General features: G+C 38.6%; 1 long non-coding RNA gene across 1 annotated transcript in view; it reads left to right on the top strand.

The window, feature by feature from the left end:
* Positions 1-14,508, top strand: part of LOC144288313 (uncharacterized) — a 28,373-nt gene extending 13,865 nt beyond the window's left edge. The window contains exons 3-4 of the long non-coding RNA XR_013356272.1: positions 12,427-12,666; positions 14,203-14,508. This is a non-coding gene — a long non-coding RNA (uncharacterized LOC144288313). The remainder of the gene's footprint in view (positions 1-12,426; positions 12,667-14,202) is intronic.
* Positions 14,509-16,880: the final 2,372 nt, after the last annotated feature.

The following is a 16,880-nucleotide window of genomic DNA, read 5'->3' as shown; positions in this document are numbered from 1 at the left end:
TAGGAATGATCACTTTAGAGTTTAAAAACAGAATTCGCTCCTGTTCTTTTCCTCAAAGAAGATCATGGTCTAAGATAATATGGAAATTGTAAAGAAAGAAAGAAAAAAACGCCCCCCACCCCTTGCTACCTTTTGGAAGTGTAGAAAATCAGCTAAATACACTAGTAGTGAAAGTTCTCATTTTATACTCATATTCTGATTTAAAATATAGTCCTTCCCAAGTGTGTACCATCTACTTTTTTGTTTCGTTTTGTTTTTCATAGGCTTACGAGGACAATCTGATAACTTCAGGTTGATCTTCTATAAGCCCCCTCCCTATGGGAAACTGTAATAAGGGTGGTGGATTTTCATGGTCTTTGATGACATTATAAAATTACCCTTTTGTTTTTATAAACAGAGAAACACATACAACTAGAATCTCCTGCCATTTGATCTCTTAGGATCCATTTTGCATGGTTCCTAAGCTTAACAATAGCTACTTGAACTCTCTAAGTGATGCAGTGGATACTGCATATAATTATGTACTTATTGAGCCTTAGAAACCTTCCATACCTTCAGGGATTTTAATAACATTTAAAACACAAGACAGTCCATTTCAAGAGCTGTCTGGTAAGTAGGTGTTCTGGATTTAGCATATTCCCCTATGCCCACAACCTTAATCCACAGTCCTAACACTTTCTATATTCTATCCTTAGTACTATGCTTATGACAAGGCTCCAAGAGTTAATGACTATGTTTATGGGCAGGGCTTCAGTTCTAAAATTTCGGAGTCAAAGAACAATGCCAGAGAAGAAGTGATACAAGATAGACTAGGATTTCCAAAGTTCTAATTACCTTCATGCCATTAATTCAAGAAAATTTATAATGGCATTTACCAGATAGTAGGAGCCTACTATACACCGAGAGCATCTAATCTCAGAATAACCCTGTGAAGTTGGTACTCCTTCCATTTTACATGAGGGAAATAGGGTTCAGAGAGACTAGGTAAATTCTCCAAAATAACAACAACAGCAAAACACACAAAAAACTCAACTAGTAACTATAAGAATTAGGATTTGAGATTGCATTTACCAAAGTACAAACTCCTGCTCTTTCTACTTTTGCCATAGCTGTGATATAAAGCTTAAGGCTGGACAGCCCGGGTGGCTCAGCGGTTTAGCGCCTGCCTTCATCCCAGGGCGTGACCCTGGAGACTCTGGATCGAGTCCCGCCTAGGGCTCCCTGCATGGAGCCTGCTTCTCCCTCCGCCTATACTTCTGCCTCTCTCTCTCTGTCTCCTGTGTATTCTCACAAATAAATAATAAAATCTTAAAAAAAAAAAAAAAAGCTTAAGGCTTCTTTATTTCTAAGGGATCTTTATGATCCTTGGTTCTAGTTCAAGTCATGCAAATTTCTTTCTTTTCTTTTTTTTTTAAGATTTTATTTATTTATTCATGAGAGACACACACAGAGAGAGGCAGAGATATAGGCAGAGGGAGAAGCAGACTCCATGCAGACAGCCCGATGTAGGACTCAATCCCAGGACTCCAGGATCACTACCTGAGCCGAAGGCAGACGCTAGACAGCTGAGCCACCCAGGGATCCCCTCCTTTCAAGAGTACTTTCAAAAAAGATGAAATCATATTAAATACACTTTAGAGTCAATGTACTTTATCTCACTCTATTAAAATAGTATTAGGAATATGGGGCACCTGAGTGTCTCATTCGATTGAGCATCTGACTCTTGTTTTTTAAATCAGGTCATGATTTCAGAGTTATGAGATTGAGCCCTGTGTTGGGTGCGGAGTTTGCTTGAGATTCTTTCACTGTTTCCCTCTGCCCCTCCCTCCATTCATACTCTCTGTCTCATAAATAAATAAATAAATAAATAAATAAATAAATAAATAAATAAATAAAATTTATCTTTTAAGAAATGAAATCATATTAGGAATAGAAGATTGAGTAGAAGTCATAGTATTACATTAGCTGGAATATCATATTTCTCAGTGATTATGTGTAAATGGAAGTTCCATTACAGCCACCAATCCATCTACCTATGCCTCAAACCACCTATCATTGCATCCATCCATCCATTTAACTAACTGAGAACTACTATTGATCTATTGCTACTCCAGACACTGGTCAGAGCTTTCTCTTGCTCTCAAAGATTGTATTCTAGATTAACACTGTCTAATAGAACTTTCTGTGAGATATGTTCTCTATCTGTGCTATTGAGACCAACTAAGGAATGGAATTTGCAATTTTTAAAAATTTTAATTAATTTAAATAGCCATATGTGGCTACTGGTTACTGTATTGGACTTCACAGTTCTAGAGGGTTTGAGGATTTGGGGAAACAGAAAATAAACAAATAAGCAAATTAATTTTTTTATTTTGATGAGTGCTATGGAAAAATAAGCAGGATATATGGGATGGTTGAGTGACAATATTAATTAGGATTTTCAGGGAAGTTTTCACTGAATAGGTTCCATTTATTTATCTTTTAAAGATTTTTTTTTATTCATTCATTTGAGAGAGAGAGAGCGCACAAAAGCAGGGGGAAGGGTATAGGGTGAGGGAGAAGCAGACTCCCCACTGAGCAGGGAGCCTGACATGGACATGGGGCTCAATCTCTGAACCTTAGGGTCACAATGTGAGCCGAAGGCAGACCCCAACCATCTGAGCCATGCAGGCACCCCTGAATAGTTTCCATTAAACTGACACCTGAGTGAAGATAAGGAGTCAGACACGCCAAGAGGAGGGGAAAGGACATTCTAGACTGAAAGAAGCAAGTAAAACAGCCCTAGAAAGAGAAGGACGTTGGTGTATTGAAGTCTCAGAAAGATCTATGGTTAGATCATAGAGCAAGTGACAGACAATGATGTTGGTAGATAGGAGAGACTGGATGATGTGGAGTTTTGTAGGTTGTGATAAAGGGTATGGATTTTATTCTAAGTGAAATCTAAGTCTATAGATAATCTTTTAAGAATTTAATTATCCCATAAAACTTAGTGCAAAGTTAAATTACCTAAAGATGAAGTGGCTGATAGTCTGGAGCTTTATTATTTTTAAAAGCTTTATCTACAATTTAGTTGAAAAGGTGCCCCATGTGAAAGAACTGCTGGTAGTTATGAAATTGGCTTAAATATTGAAAGATTCATGTCTTCAAGATACTGGAATTGAAGATGGCAAACAACCTACTTACATAGAGCATCCAAAGAGAGAGTGACAGAGTCAAGGCATCTCATTTTTAACCTTTGTGAAGTTAATTTTTAATATCTCTCAGGGCTAACTGGATTTGGAATACAGATATGAAAACTCTCATTTCTAGGTATGGCATCATTTGTCATTATCTGGAAATGTGACTTTTTAAACATTTGGTCTATAGCCAGTTTCCAGTGGATAAGTCATCCCATCAGAAAAACATATCCTAAAAATAGGATACTCAAGTCTCAGCAGAGAATCTTAGATTGCTTTATCTAGGAGTTCTCTGAGACTGGATTCTAAAGATATTATCCCTGAATTTGCCAAAAGATCTGAGCTACTGGTGCTATTCATTCAATATAATACCTTTCAGGAGTCACAGATCTTCTTGGGCCAGCACATGAAAACGAGGATCAGTAGTAACGTAGTCACCATAGAAACTACATTACCTTTCAGTGCTCTCTTGCCTGATAAAGCGTAATTGATGATACTGTTAACATTATTGGTTGAAAATAATGCACACAAGTTATAAATCATAAAATCGTGAGGGAACCTGCTAAAAACGTTACAAAAATGAACAAATTGCTAAATTATGCGTGCAATACAAATGGATTACTAAAGCCCTACAACTGGTCTTTATTGTAGAATTTGAAGTCACCAACATAACACCTACTTCAAATATGGATTCCTAAGATTTGCAATCCATAAATGATGTGAACTTTTCAATATCCTTAAGGTATCAAATAGCTTTACCATTTAAAAAATACAAACAACAAATTTCAAAACTAAACTGTCAAAAGGAAAAAGTTTCCAGTTTACATTTAGGAGTCCTTTCTTATAATAGAGGGTCAGCACAGGAGGTGCAAAGAGAGAGGGAGAGAGAGAAAGAGAAATCCCATTTCATTCTTAACCAAATTAGTTTGTGCTTATGAAGATGTCAAACCTTCACTTTACCCAATAAAGCATTTTTGGTGTGGTAATGATGTTCCCCCTGGTGTATTTCCATTAAACTAAAACAATTTTTTAAAAAAAATCTGGCTTTATAAACAAATGTGGACCTATGATTGTTTTAAACATTTTAACCAAAAAAGCAAGGCACAGGCATTTTTGTCTTAAATTTAAAATAAACTGAAAGAATACATTGATGTTCTTTGTTTCAAATACATTTTGGAACCCAGCAGACCACATTCGACCTAGTTAAATTATCTGAATGGATTTTGGGGGAAGAGAAAGGAGTCTGTTCATTTTAATATACCTTCAGAAATATTTTACTTCTGATGATGACAGCAGCTCTTGCTGACAACTATTAATACATTATAAACACCCCATCAGAGTTATATAAAAACATGTCAGTTTTAAAGAGAACATCTTTGACAGCAAATTTTCTGATTGTGAAACAGCTGTGCCTTCAGTACAATGCATTAAGTAGTTTATTCCTTTTAGATAGTTAAATTGTGCATGAAATGTTGCTGGCGCAAGGGCTCCAAATCTGGCCTGATTAGCGAACATCTGTTACATTGGAAAAATTCATGTCTACCCTAATTAGCTGTCAGGCTGATGTACATCAGGCCTGATGGTGAGGGATCCTGTGCTGTTTAAGTCAGACCAGGTTCCTCTCCTCTCCCGTCACCTGCCCTTTCAAATCTCTTCCTCTCGTGTGTTGCTGTAATTAGAGATGGTTGGACATACAATGGAGCAGGCTACGGTCACTTATAGTCCCATCTGTGCAATATTTTTATTCCCACCAAACTTGGGAGCTGAGAGATCAAGTAGTTCAACAGCAGTGAGGCCGTTAGACCTGTTAGCTCGGTGACATTTGATAATCCTGGTTCCAAGATCTTCATCCGAAAGACTCTTAGAATCCATCTGGGGGACTGAAGGGTAATCTACAGCTTCTGAAAAACTGATTTTTGTTTTGTTTGTTTTAAGTAGGAGTAGCTCTCAGCTAATCTGGAAACATGGTAGTGTACTGTCAAAGTGTCGAGGTACTGGAGGATCGGCTATTAAAAAGGAGGCAAGAAAAAAGAAACTGAGTGTTTTGAAAGCAGAATTTGCCTGCCAGTCCTGTGGCTATTGACAGCTACAGGAGGCAAGTGAAATCAAAAGCTCTGATTTTATCAAATTTATTAGTCCAGTGTATGGAGGGTTTTTCCAATGTCAATAAAAACTTCCATTGACCTGTGGCTGGGCACAAATCATAACTTCCTGTTCAAACTAGCAGTAAACTGGAAAGTGCAGTTTGTTCCTGAGCTGGTGAAATCCTCATTTGCTCTGCAACAACCTTTTATATAAGAGCTGGCTTGCCTGGGGCCAAGTTCAGATTCAACCTGAAAGATTAAGAATATATAAGATTACAACATCAGATTTTATTAGCGTGTGATTTGACCTAGGAAGAATGAAAAATCAGCCTTTTTTCTAACTTGGTATCATCTTTTCAAGATAATTCAAGTACAGGATTATTATTCCCAAGCATACGTGAAGTATAATTACAATGTATGCTGCAATTCTGTAATTGAAGACATGCTTTATGAAATGCTTGATGTGTAAGTTATAAATGGGAAAACTCATTTACCCAGAGCCTTCAGAATTTTTCAGGTGAACTCAAACAGGAATTCTGAATGCTCTTGTTATAACACTCTAGCCAAACTGGACTTGAATTGTCTGGACTAAGCGAGGTCTTTCCTTCCTTCCTTCCTTCCTTCCTTCCTTCCTTCCTTCCTTCCTTCCTTCTTTCCTTCTTTCCTTCCTTTCTTCCTTCCTTCTTTTCTTCCTTTCTTCCTTCCTCCCTCCCTCCCTCCTTTCCTTCCTCCTTCCTTCCCCCTCCCTTTCCTTCCTTCCCTCTCTTCTTCCTTCTTTCCTTCTTACTCTTTCTTTTACCTTGGAATACCTCCCCTATCCTTCCAAAGCTTACCTAGTCAAGCAGTTAAGTGTGATCTCAAGCACCAACTGTTATATAACAGCATTGATCTAGTTTCAAAGAAAGGGCAAAATTTACTGAAATAACTACATCCTATACTACAGCTTTACTTACATCATCTACCTCTTCTCAACAGTTGGCATTCTGCATTTCTTTTATGGTACTTGCCATTTCTATCTCTTATTTAAAATATTTATATGCCATAAAATATCTTTCGTCTCTTATACTAGACTGTAAGCTCCCTGGAGACAGGGACAATGAATTATTTCTGTATCCCATAAAGTATAGTTCACAATAAGGTCTTAGTAAATGTTTACTGAGTCTGTATTATTTGGCTCAGAGACCTAGTGTTAGGTCTCTTGGTTAAAGTATCTGCTACAACTAAAAAACTCATGAATGATGAGAATTGACTGATATCTCCAGCTGCCTTGAGACAACTACCACAGGCCAGGCGGGAGCCCAGAGTGGTATGGGGTAGTGTCAGAAACATCTGCCAGTATTCCACTCAAGTTAAGAATGGCCAGGGGCACCTGAGTGGCTCATCCAGTAAGAGTTTGACTCTTGGTTTTGGCTCAGGTTATGATCTCAGGGGGGTGAGATGCAGCCTTGCATTGGGCTGCCACAGTCAGCCAGGAGTCTGCGTGAAGATTCTCTACCACTGTCCCTCGCCCTACCTCTAAAATAAATAAATCTTTAAAAGAAAAAAAAAAAAAAAAGAGTGGCCAGACTTCTCTGAACAATGATAACCAGAGTTCCCAAAGCATTGAGAATTGTCTGACTGCCCTAAAGCAGTGACACCTGGAGAGTACTGGGGATCCTGCTTGTCTAGGGCTGGCCCAGTTTGTTGTGAACTGGGATTTCTGTGGTAGCCTTGCTCGGAGGCTCAGAGATGCTCTGGAGCCCAGTGGGTTTCCTGTCTCACTTCCACCTCTCTCCCCAAGATGCTTCCCACTGACATTCCACAGAGCCTTCTGCACTGGTTTCTTGGTTTATCAAGAACCGAGAGGATAGAAAATACTGTAGGAACACAGCTCTCTGCTTAACTTTGTGGATTTTAGAGAAACTAAACAATTTACATTTTTCAAACATATGCCAAGCTTTTGGAATTTTGTTCATTCTATCTTGAAAACTACCTTGTAGCAACTCACCAAAAGACAAAGAATTGAAATGTGATTTTATTCTGACTTGAAAAATACCTTTTGAGAAAGTTTTTCTCTTTATGAAAAAGAAATAGTACAATGTTGCTTGAGTTTTATTGCACATTTAAACATTTTTAATAGGGATCCCTGGGTGGCGCAGCGGTTTGGCGCCTGCCTTTGGCCCAGGGCGCGATCCTGGAGACCCCGGATCGAATCCCACGTCAGGCTCCCGGTGCATGGAGCCTGCTTCTCCCTCTGCCTATGTCTCTGCCTCTCTCTCTCTCTCTCTGTGACTATCATAAATAAAAAAAAATAAAAAAAAATAAAAAATAAAAAATAAACATTTTTAATAGGTTACTTCATTTGAATATAGTAGCTATATCCACGTTTATCCAAGGATACACTGTCTGCATTTGAAATACATAGAAAAAAAAACCCATTAAGATAGAAGCTTTTAAATGCTTACCTGGTTGGATTTCCAACCAGCAGCAGCAGCATTCACAACAAAAAAAAACCATCACAATCATAATAGCAGAAGAGCTTTATTAAATATCCAATATGTACACATCTCATGCAGTACTGTCTCTGCTCACAGATTCTGTAAGTTTATTTTTTCCATTTTACAGATGACAAGATTTGGACTCAGGGAGATTATGTGACTTGCCTAAGGCTCCACAGCTAATAAGTAGCAGAGCCAAAATTCAATCCATATCTAACCTTTAAGTGATTGTGTAACTGCCATTCAAGGGAATCTTCTTTGACATTTTAAATACTTTTTAAATTTAGAAATACTTTCATTGTTTTCTAAAATACTTTGAGGACCAAAAATTTTTACGTGGATAAATGGCATTGTTCCCTGAAAGGGGCGATGATTTTTATATATTTTGCTTGCTTGGTGGTGGCAAGTCCCACTGAGTAGTTTTATAAGAATTTACATGACTTATTGGGCAAGTCTAACCAATGAATGTATTTAGTTCAATCCAAACTAGTAAAGATTCTGAAATCTTTAAACCTCCTCTTTAGCGAATCTTATCTTTTAGATTCAAGTCTCTGAGGATATGATTACACTAAATTCAGATCCTTCTCTGAGATAGACCATGGGAACTAGAATAGTGATTTGAAAATAGCTTTGAAAATTCTGACACTATCTGCTTTATGGTCATATAGTTGCTGTGTGTGATTTTTAACTAACTTGATAAGTAAAATCCAAATGCTTTTTCTGCAGTTAATAAAGAGTGATACAACAAAAATATTTACTGTGCACTATGCCAGCAACTAAATTAACCAGTAATAATTGTTTTCGTGGCACCAATCAACAGCTGAGAAAAAAACCCCACAGGTCATTATATTTATCAAAATTAACTATAGTTTCTCCTCACCCTCCTGTATACCACTCTCTTGATCATGCTGCATTTTACACACACACACACACACACACACACGGTGGGGGGGAGCTAATTCTTCTCAATGTCTGTTTCTTTGGAAGCAATATTACAAAGTTCTGAGTATTTTGGATTGGTGAGATAGCAAATGTCTTACTGCTATTCCCAGCCTGTAATTTACTCTTGAGGCTACTGATGCCACCATTCCATAGAATCATCCCTGTCGTGTTGTGGATGGCAACAGAAGGTCACTCCCTTTCTGGAGTGACTTATTCTCCGAATCTGTCAGAGAATAGGTGTCAAACACATACATACTTTTAGAAAATGGTTACGCACAGGCCACCCAAAACTGGGGAAGAAACTCTTACCTACTTCTGCCAGCTTCACTTCACAGAAACCGTAAACCCTTCTAAGAGAATTGTGCAGTTCCCTACAGAGGCTCAGCCCTCTCTTTCAGCCAAGCAATAAAGAGCTAGCATGGCACCATTGAACCCCAGTCCTCTGGACAATGCCCTCAGTGTCTGGGGTTGGCCTTCATTGGGCAGCTTGGATGACAGAGACCCTGTCAGCAGAGTACTGCTTATTGATGTTCGTTAAGATGATCATGGCAAGGGGTAGCTGATAAAACCTTTCCCTGGAGTTGACACTGTTGCTTAGTACAGAGTAGTAGGGAATAAGATGTTTGGAGTGAAGTAACTCTTGACAGAATGAGACAACTTATTAGTGATGATGAGAGGAGTCTTCTGGGGAGATAGGTGTTCCACAATACGTTAGATCCCATAGTTTTGGACAAACCTGGGGTCTACAGGCCAGGATTCTCTTTTAAGGAATGATTTTTTTATAGACTGAGAGGAAGTAAAAGATGAGCCCCACTGAGCAGTGCAAGTGAACAGGGGATGGCGTGTTATCACAATGGACCTTTTCACTAAGCTCATAATAAAATTATTTACTCTTAATTGTGTGCATATCACACACATGAATGTGTGATACTCTTCTTTCTCTTCTGGCATGGAAATCCTGGTGTTTAAACCCAAGTAAGACAGAGATGTTCTTGGGGGGTGGGGAGGAGAGTCCAACTTTGTTCTTAAGCTGAATAATCAGTCAATTCACTCAAAATAGAAGATAGGCCCTCTGTAGACATGGCCCAGAGTCAGCCAATAAAGAGAGGAAAATTAAACTTAGAGTTTCTGACACTTCACTCTTGTTTTCTCCCTACTAGATCCTCCCAGTTCACTGAGAAATCATTAGGTGTACACTATAAGCCAATTCTCCTCGAAGCCTGACAAATTTATAGCTTCTCAAAACATGGATGCCAAAGTAGAAGTTATCAATTATTTTCAAGGTGTCTAACTTTTAGCTGGGAACATTGATATAGATATGTGATGGCATCTGTAATTCCAGCCAGTCCTCATGGGAATATCCACAGACGCTTTTTGGGAGTCCTCTCTAAGATAATAAAACAGGCTCTGGTCAGACACACTGTACCTCACACAGTCTAACAGCTTTCGACATAAATCTAGAACATGATTTACATTTGAAAGCACCAGATCAATAGTTGAGGAGGGATTATTTTTTATCAACTTGGCTCTAATTCTCTGAAATATAAAGTTATTTTTTTAAATGTCAAGACCAACTACACCCACACTAGCACAGAATGGCTTTGTCGAAAAAGTTGAAAAAAAAAAAAAAAACTAACGTAAATTTTGTGTTGACATCATCCAGGTTAAGTCTAAAAAAGAAAAATACTTACTTTTGTAAAATGAGAGGCTATTTTATCACTCAGAGAATGTCACATCAATTGTAAAGCCATCAGCCCCAAGGTTTGGTGGTGATTGCTTCATATTTACTGTTAGTCCGGCGATGGGGATGGTACTTTTACAGTCTTTGGACAGACTAGTGAGTGTGACATTTAAAGTGTTGATTTTTGCAGCACTTATGTTAATTGTTGTAATTTTCCTGATGAACCACCATTCTGGTTTCCTGATGCAGCCAAGATAGTTTTACATTTTCTATGCAGGGCCTCTTTGCCATTTGGTCTGTGTAGTGTCAGCGGCGAGTGCTACTGAAAGCAGACAAAATTGCAAGCAAATTGCATCAGATTGCCAACATTGTGAAAAGGTAAATTGCTTGCAAATCTATTTAAACCACTGCCCTATTTTCATCAGCTTCAGTACTTGGTATTCATGATTGCTTAATTGGCGACCTTTCCTATTGTGTAGTGCTTTATGGTGTAATGGAAAGCGATCTTTACCAAACCAATTACCCTTTTTTTCTCAGCACTACATTATTGCTGTGATTGCAACTGCCAGTCCTTTGTAAATGAACTTTCTGATTTCAATGATGTTTTTAAAATGTAAGATAGAAAAAAGTGGCATTCATATTGTGCGATGTTCTATTTTGAAGCCTCTTTGTAGCCACTATTGTCTGGGAAAATGGACTGAAGGGTTACACAGTACCTACAAATATCCATGTAACTATTATTAATATTATTATAATGTCCTCCTTTGTACTGCAGCTCAATTAGGAAAGGATAGGAGAAATATTTTGTCACCCTGTCAAGTGCACAGGAAGTGCATTTGAGGCTTCTTTTTTGACACATACATTATCTCTAGTAATAAGACAAGATTCTTTTTAAGGAGTGGCGATGAAGATACAAAATCAATTAAAACAAAATTCACATTGCTGGTCTTATGGTCACTCAGCATTTAAAAAAGAGCTTGAAATAACTCAAATATTAAGACTTGGCATGAAAGCTTAATTTTATAAGAGAAAGTGGTAAGCGAGCTGAGAAATAGTGAATTTTTAAGATCTCAGGTTCTGCATACAGATGCCAAAACACAGCAAAACACCACCATTCTACACATGCAAAGCTTAACATATGTACAATCCAGACATGTAGCCTGAATTGCAACAGAACTAAGACAGCCTCTTTTTAAAGTTCCCTTAAGAAACAGCCTATAAAATTAACGCCCACATGGATTCTCATAAAGATGGGGCATGGAACTGGAGTGAATCCTGTTTACGTATTTTTATGTGATTTAGAAAATTATATCATTACTCCTAGGCGTACGTGCAGAAAGGGAGCTTCAAGTAATTTAGTCATTCTCTAATACAGTAAGTGGAAATGGATGCATCGTTCTACCCCCTACAGTTAGAAACTCTATTGTGTGAGGGACATTTTGCAAAGATTTCTTTTACTCTCTTCTCTCATTTAATTAGGAAAAAAATGGAGTTCAGACCAGGCTTGCCAATGATGATCAGGTGATTGTTGATTTTAGTACCTTTGATGTAATGTAATGATTTATTTACAGCACAGCATCTTATTCTTTGAAAGCAAAGAAATGTGTTTATTATCTGCTGCTTCTGAAAGTGTTCATAACAACCAATTTTACTGTGATATTGAGGTCTAATACAGTTATTATTTTCTATCAGCAACATATATTCTTTTGGAACAATTAGACCCCTGATTCGATTTCCTAACTTTAAACATAGTCACATGTTTATAGATGACAAAATGACATTTGCTGGGGTATTTTATTGGGTTTTAAACCATGGGACTTAAAAATGAGTGTGTCGTTAATTGGGTGCAGGACCCAGAAAAATTTTCATCTTGTGGAGGGACTTTGTTAAATAACTATCGTGAAAGACCCTTAAGATGATTTTACTTTTGTTGGATGGGGGGCAGTGGAGATTTATGAGAGGGGAAAAGCTCATGGGTTAGCACACACTGCAGTTATTGGAAATGTTACCATCAGAGGTTGGTTGTGAACCATCATTCTCATCGTTCATCTTTCTTTTTTTTAAAGATTTTATTCATTTATTCATGAGAATACACAGAGAGGAGAGAGAGGCAGAGACACAGGCAGAGGGAGAAGCAGGCTCCATGCAGGGAGCCCGACGTGGGACTCGATCCTGGGACTCCAGAATCATGCCCTGGGCTGAAGGCAGCGCTAACCGCTGAGCAACCTGGGCTGCCCATCATTCATCTTTCTAAACCAATACTGACTCTCATGATGGTGAAATGGATGGTAGTTACGTCAGCTAAGGTAGCTCAGGCTTATGAATTCCCAGGTAGTATGCTTATCACTGTAACTGGCTCATCTCATTGATTCCTCCCAGCAGTCCTGCTAGTATTCCCATTTTATAGATGAGGATACTGAGGCTGAGAAGACTTAGAGGCTGACACAAGGGCACGCAGTGAACCAGAGATGCATCTGGGATATGAACCTTAGCTGTCCGGCTCTGGAGCCTGTGACCTGCTACCCGAAGAGCTTTGTTTCCAAGCTTCTACTTTTTCTTCCTCAAGCTGTGGAGGCAAAGCTGGTTGGCTAGCAGACACCTTGCATTTTCCAGAATATTTTAAGCAGTTATTGAGGAACTGGATGGAGTGTGCCCCACAGTCCCTGAATCTTTCACTCTTTCATCTCTTTATACATGATTAGGCTCTGGTACTGATGTTCATGTTTTACATGCAAAACTCTAAGATAAACTCAAGTGTTCGAATTCAACTTCTCCTTGCAGAAGGAAGAATTCTTATGAATGCCAATGCTCACAAAGGCTCCGGCAGCTATTTCTCTTTCTCCTTTTTTTTCTTCCTTCCTATAGAAAGGCTCTTAAACACTCTAAGTATAGTAAATATCCACCCAGTCCAGCTCATTCCTGTTAAATGATATACTCTTGGGTTTGTTGTTGGAGTTTGTTGATGGTTGGAACCACCTCATTGTAGTCCAAAGCTCTTTCAAAGTAATTGCAGTAAGAATAATGAACAGATTCCTTCCTGTAATGAGCAGGGCGGGGCTTGGGGGAGTGGCTGGAATAAGGTTGGGGGAATAGGAGTTGTTGGTTCCACTTCAAGTGATCTGCAAATAAATTACAGCCACAATGAAATGTTTTTTGAGATTGTATATGAGACATGTGTCACTGATTTAAGCAAAACCTAGGTGTTTTCCTGCTTGATATCCCAATCCTCACTCTGCCATGGGTAGCTAGTGGACACTTGTGTGTATTCCTGATTCTTTTAAATGACAATGAACCATGTGTTCTATCTCTGAGGGTTCATATTATAAGACCCAATAACCAAAATGTGGGGAAAATGTGGGGAAAAAAGCAAGAGGCTGGAGAGCACCTTATATTCCCTTTTATACAGACTCATATACCAATTTCTGTATTTACCACAAAGCTGAATAAAAAGATTTGAGGTTGGTTGTGGGGAATATCCCCATACGAAAGAGTCATTTCCCTGAGAATTTATGACATCTTTAGTAAATATCCTGAGTGGATTTAATATGTTCTTTCATTTATGAACAAAAAATAGTGTATTTAAAGTTTTCAGTCTGCTCTATAGCTTAGAAATCTAGCTCTTTCGATGTGCCCTTTTGTGCTGCAGCACCACCACAAGCCATTCCTTGCACTCCTGTGGGCTTTTGAGTCCTGGGGGTCATTCATCCTCTTGCATCACATACTCCTTATACCGGATAGCATCCATTCGCTCCAAACAGGAATAAAGAATAAACTAGATGAACCCTGTGGTACTAACTGACCCCTCATAGAGACTAAGGTTTTTGTTTTTGTTTTTTTTATAGCCTGTATGATGATGCAATGCACTTTCACCACTGATGATACTCCTAAGGAAGCAGAAAATTCTCTGAGTTCACTTGGCCTTCATTCCTTCTCTACAAGAAGATAAACTGTGGAACATTGCCACAAAAAATAGTTCACATCTCTAATTTCCAATTAATGGATAATTTTTCACTGTGGCTCACCCTCAGGATGGTTGTATAATTTAAGAACAGATGGAAATAGTATGCCATAGAGAAGACTTAATGAAATTTGTGGAACAGGATTGACAATTCTGAGTTAGTTCGTTGGCTCTGTTTGTTTGAGGGAGAATATAGGTATTTGATATACTGGTAATAATAATAAACAGTGTTTAATGCTTATTTAGGGTTTATTATGAGCCAGGCGCTGCACTTTTTGACATTATTAATCCATTGAATAGTCCCAATAACTGTGTGAGTAGATACTATTATCACTCTCATTTAATAAAAGAGAAATCTGAGGTTCAGAGAGATTAAGCAAGATTTCTAAAATCAGATGGTTTGTAAGTGGTGGATCTGAGATTCTAACGTGGACAGTCTGCAAGTTATTATTGCCTTCCCACTAAATGAGGACGATGAGAAGGAAGAGGGAGGGAGGAAAAGAGGAAGGGAGAGGAAGGAAGAAAAGGGAAAGGAAGGGAAAGCCTGAGTGTCTGATCATGCACAACAGGATTTAGAATTCTCCATAGATTTCTTTCTTTTTTCTTTTTAAAAATTATTTATTTATTTCTTAAAAGTAATCTCTTCAACCAACATGGGGCTTGAATTCATAACTCTGACATCAAGAGCTGCATGCTCTTCCAATTGAGCCAGGCAGGTGCCTCCAGAATTCTCCATAGGTTTCTGTGAGATTATATTTTACAGAAGTATGTCCTTCCCTGGGAATCAGTATAATTCTTGTCTTTACAATTTTTTTTCAGTTGACTCTTGATCAGTGAAGGATTCCTTACATTTCACCTTCTGGGTGACAAGCATTATTGTCACTCACATAATGGTGTAGTAGATGGTACTGGTATCTTGATATAAGCAGATTTCCACCTAAGAAAAGGCTATTAATAGAGACATGTACATAGAAATATCTCCTTTCTCTCTCTTAAGGTGGATTTCTCTTTTTTTAAGATTTTATTTATTTATTCAAGAGACACACAGAGAGAGAGAGAGGCAGAGACATAGGCAGAGGGAGAAGCAGGCTCCCTGCAGAGACTCTGATATGGGACTCAATCACAGAAATCCAGGATCATGACCTGAGCCAAAGGCATATGTTCAACCACTGAGGCACCCAGGTGCCCCTTAAGGTGAATTTCTCAAGGGCTCATCTTCAGTTAGCTGAGCAGCAGATAAAGAAATGGCAAGACTCAGGAGGGAGAGGGCTGTTAAAATCCAGGGAGATGGAGCCTAAAACAAATTAAACCTACTACTTCTGCCTAAGTCCTGAATGATACAGACATTCATTCTATTTAATATGTATTGTACAAGAAGATCTTGAAGGAGACAAATGTTTGAGATGCCCTCCACTCATGTTGAGCTATTTGGGAAGCAGTTCCAAAAACCAAAATGCAAAATTATTTTCCTAACACTGAAAAAAATGTGTGTAAATCAGAGTGATGATTTCTCAGTAAGGAGAGTCTCCAAATTGTGGATGCCTGGGTGGAGGAATGCATTCAGTATCTCAGTCATTCAGTAAATATTTGCTGATGATTTTTTGCAAGTCCAACACTGCGGGGATATGTAGTGAGAGTCACAGCTCCTCTCTAAGAGCCTCACAGTCTGGTGGCATGCATTGGGTCAGCTATGACAGAGACTTCTTTTAGAATGCAGCGTTAAAATAATTTTCGTTTGGGACGCCTGGGTGGCTCAGCAGTTGAGTGTCTGCCTTCAGCTCCAGGCCTGATCCCAAGTCCTGGGATCGAGTCCCACATCAGGTTCCCTGCAGGAACCACGCTTCTCCCTCTGCCTGTGTCTCTGCCTCTCTCTCTGTGTGTATGTCTCTCATGAATAAATAAATAAAATCTTTAAAAAATAATCATTTTCTTTTAATTAAACAAATTAACATGAGAATAATATGTTTATTTTTAAATTTTATTTTATTTTTTATGTTTATTTTTTAAAAGGTTTTATTTATTTATTCATGAGAGAGAGAGGCAGAAACGCAGGCAGAGGGAGAAGCAGGCTCTCCACAGGGAGCCCGATGTGGGACTCCATCCCAGAACCCAGGAGCTGAAGGCAGAAGCCCAACTGCTGAGCCACCCAGGTGTCCCTGTTTATGTTTTTATTTTTTTATTTTTTAAAGATTTTATTTATTTATTTATCCCAGGTCTCCAGGATCACACCCTGGGCTGAAGGTGGCGCTAAACCGCTGAGCCACCTCAGCTGCCCCCTGTTTTTTGTTTTTGTTTTTGTTTTAAAGATTTATCTATTTATTTTAGAGAGCAAGAAAGAGCATGGGGGGAGGGACAGAGGGAGAGGATGTGACTCCTGAAGCAGACTCCCAGGTGAGTAAAGAGTTCATGCACATGGGCTGGATTCCAGAATCACAAGATCATGGCCAGAGCCAAAATGGAGAGTTGAACATTCAACCAACTGAACCACCCAGGTATCCCTAGAACAATCTCTGTTTAAATGAGAGTGGAACAAAAGCAATAAATTACAGACCCAAGAACAGA

The sequence above is a fragment of the Canis aureus genome, chromosome 18, assembly GCF_053574225.1.
Source record: "Canis aureus isolate CA01 chromosome 18, VMU_Caureus_v.1.0, whole genome shotgun sequence".
NCBI lineage: Eukaryota > Metazoa > Chordata > Mammalia > Carnivora > Canidae > Canis > Canis aureus.
The sequence above is the reverse complement of the archived record's forward strand: the minus strand, read 5'-3'. Positions and strand labels throughout refer to the sequence as shown.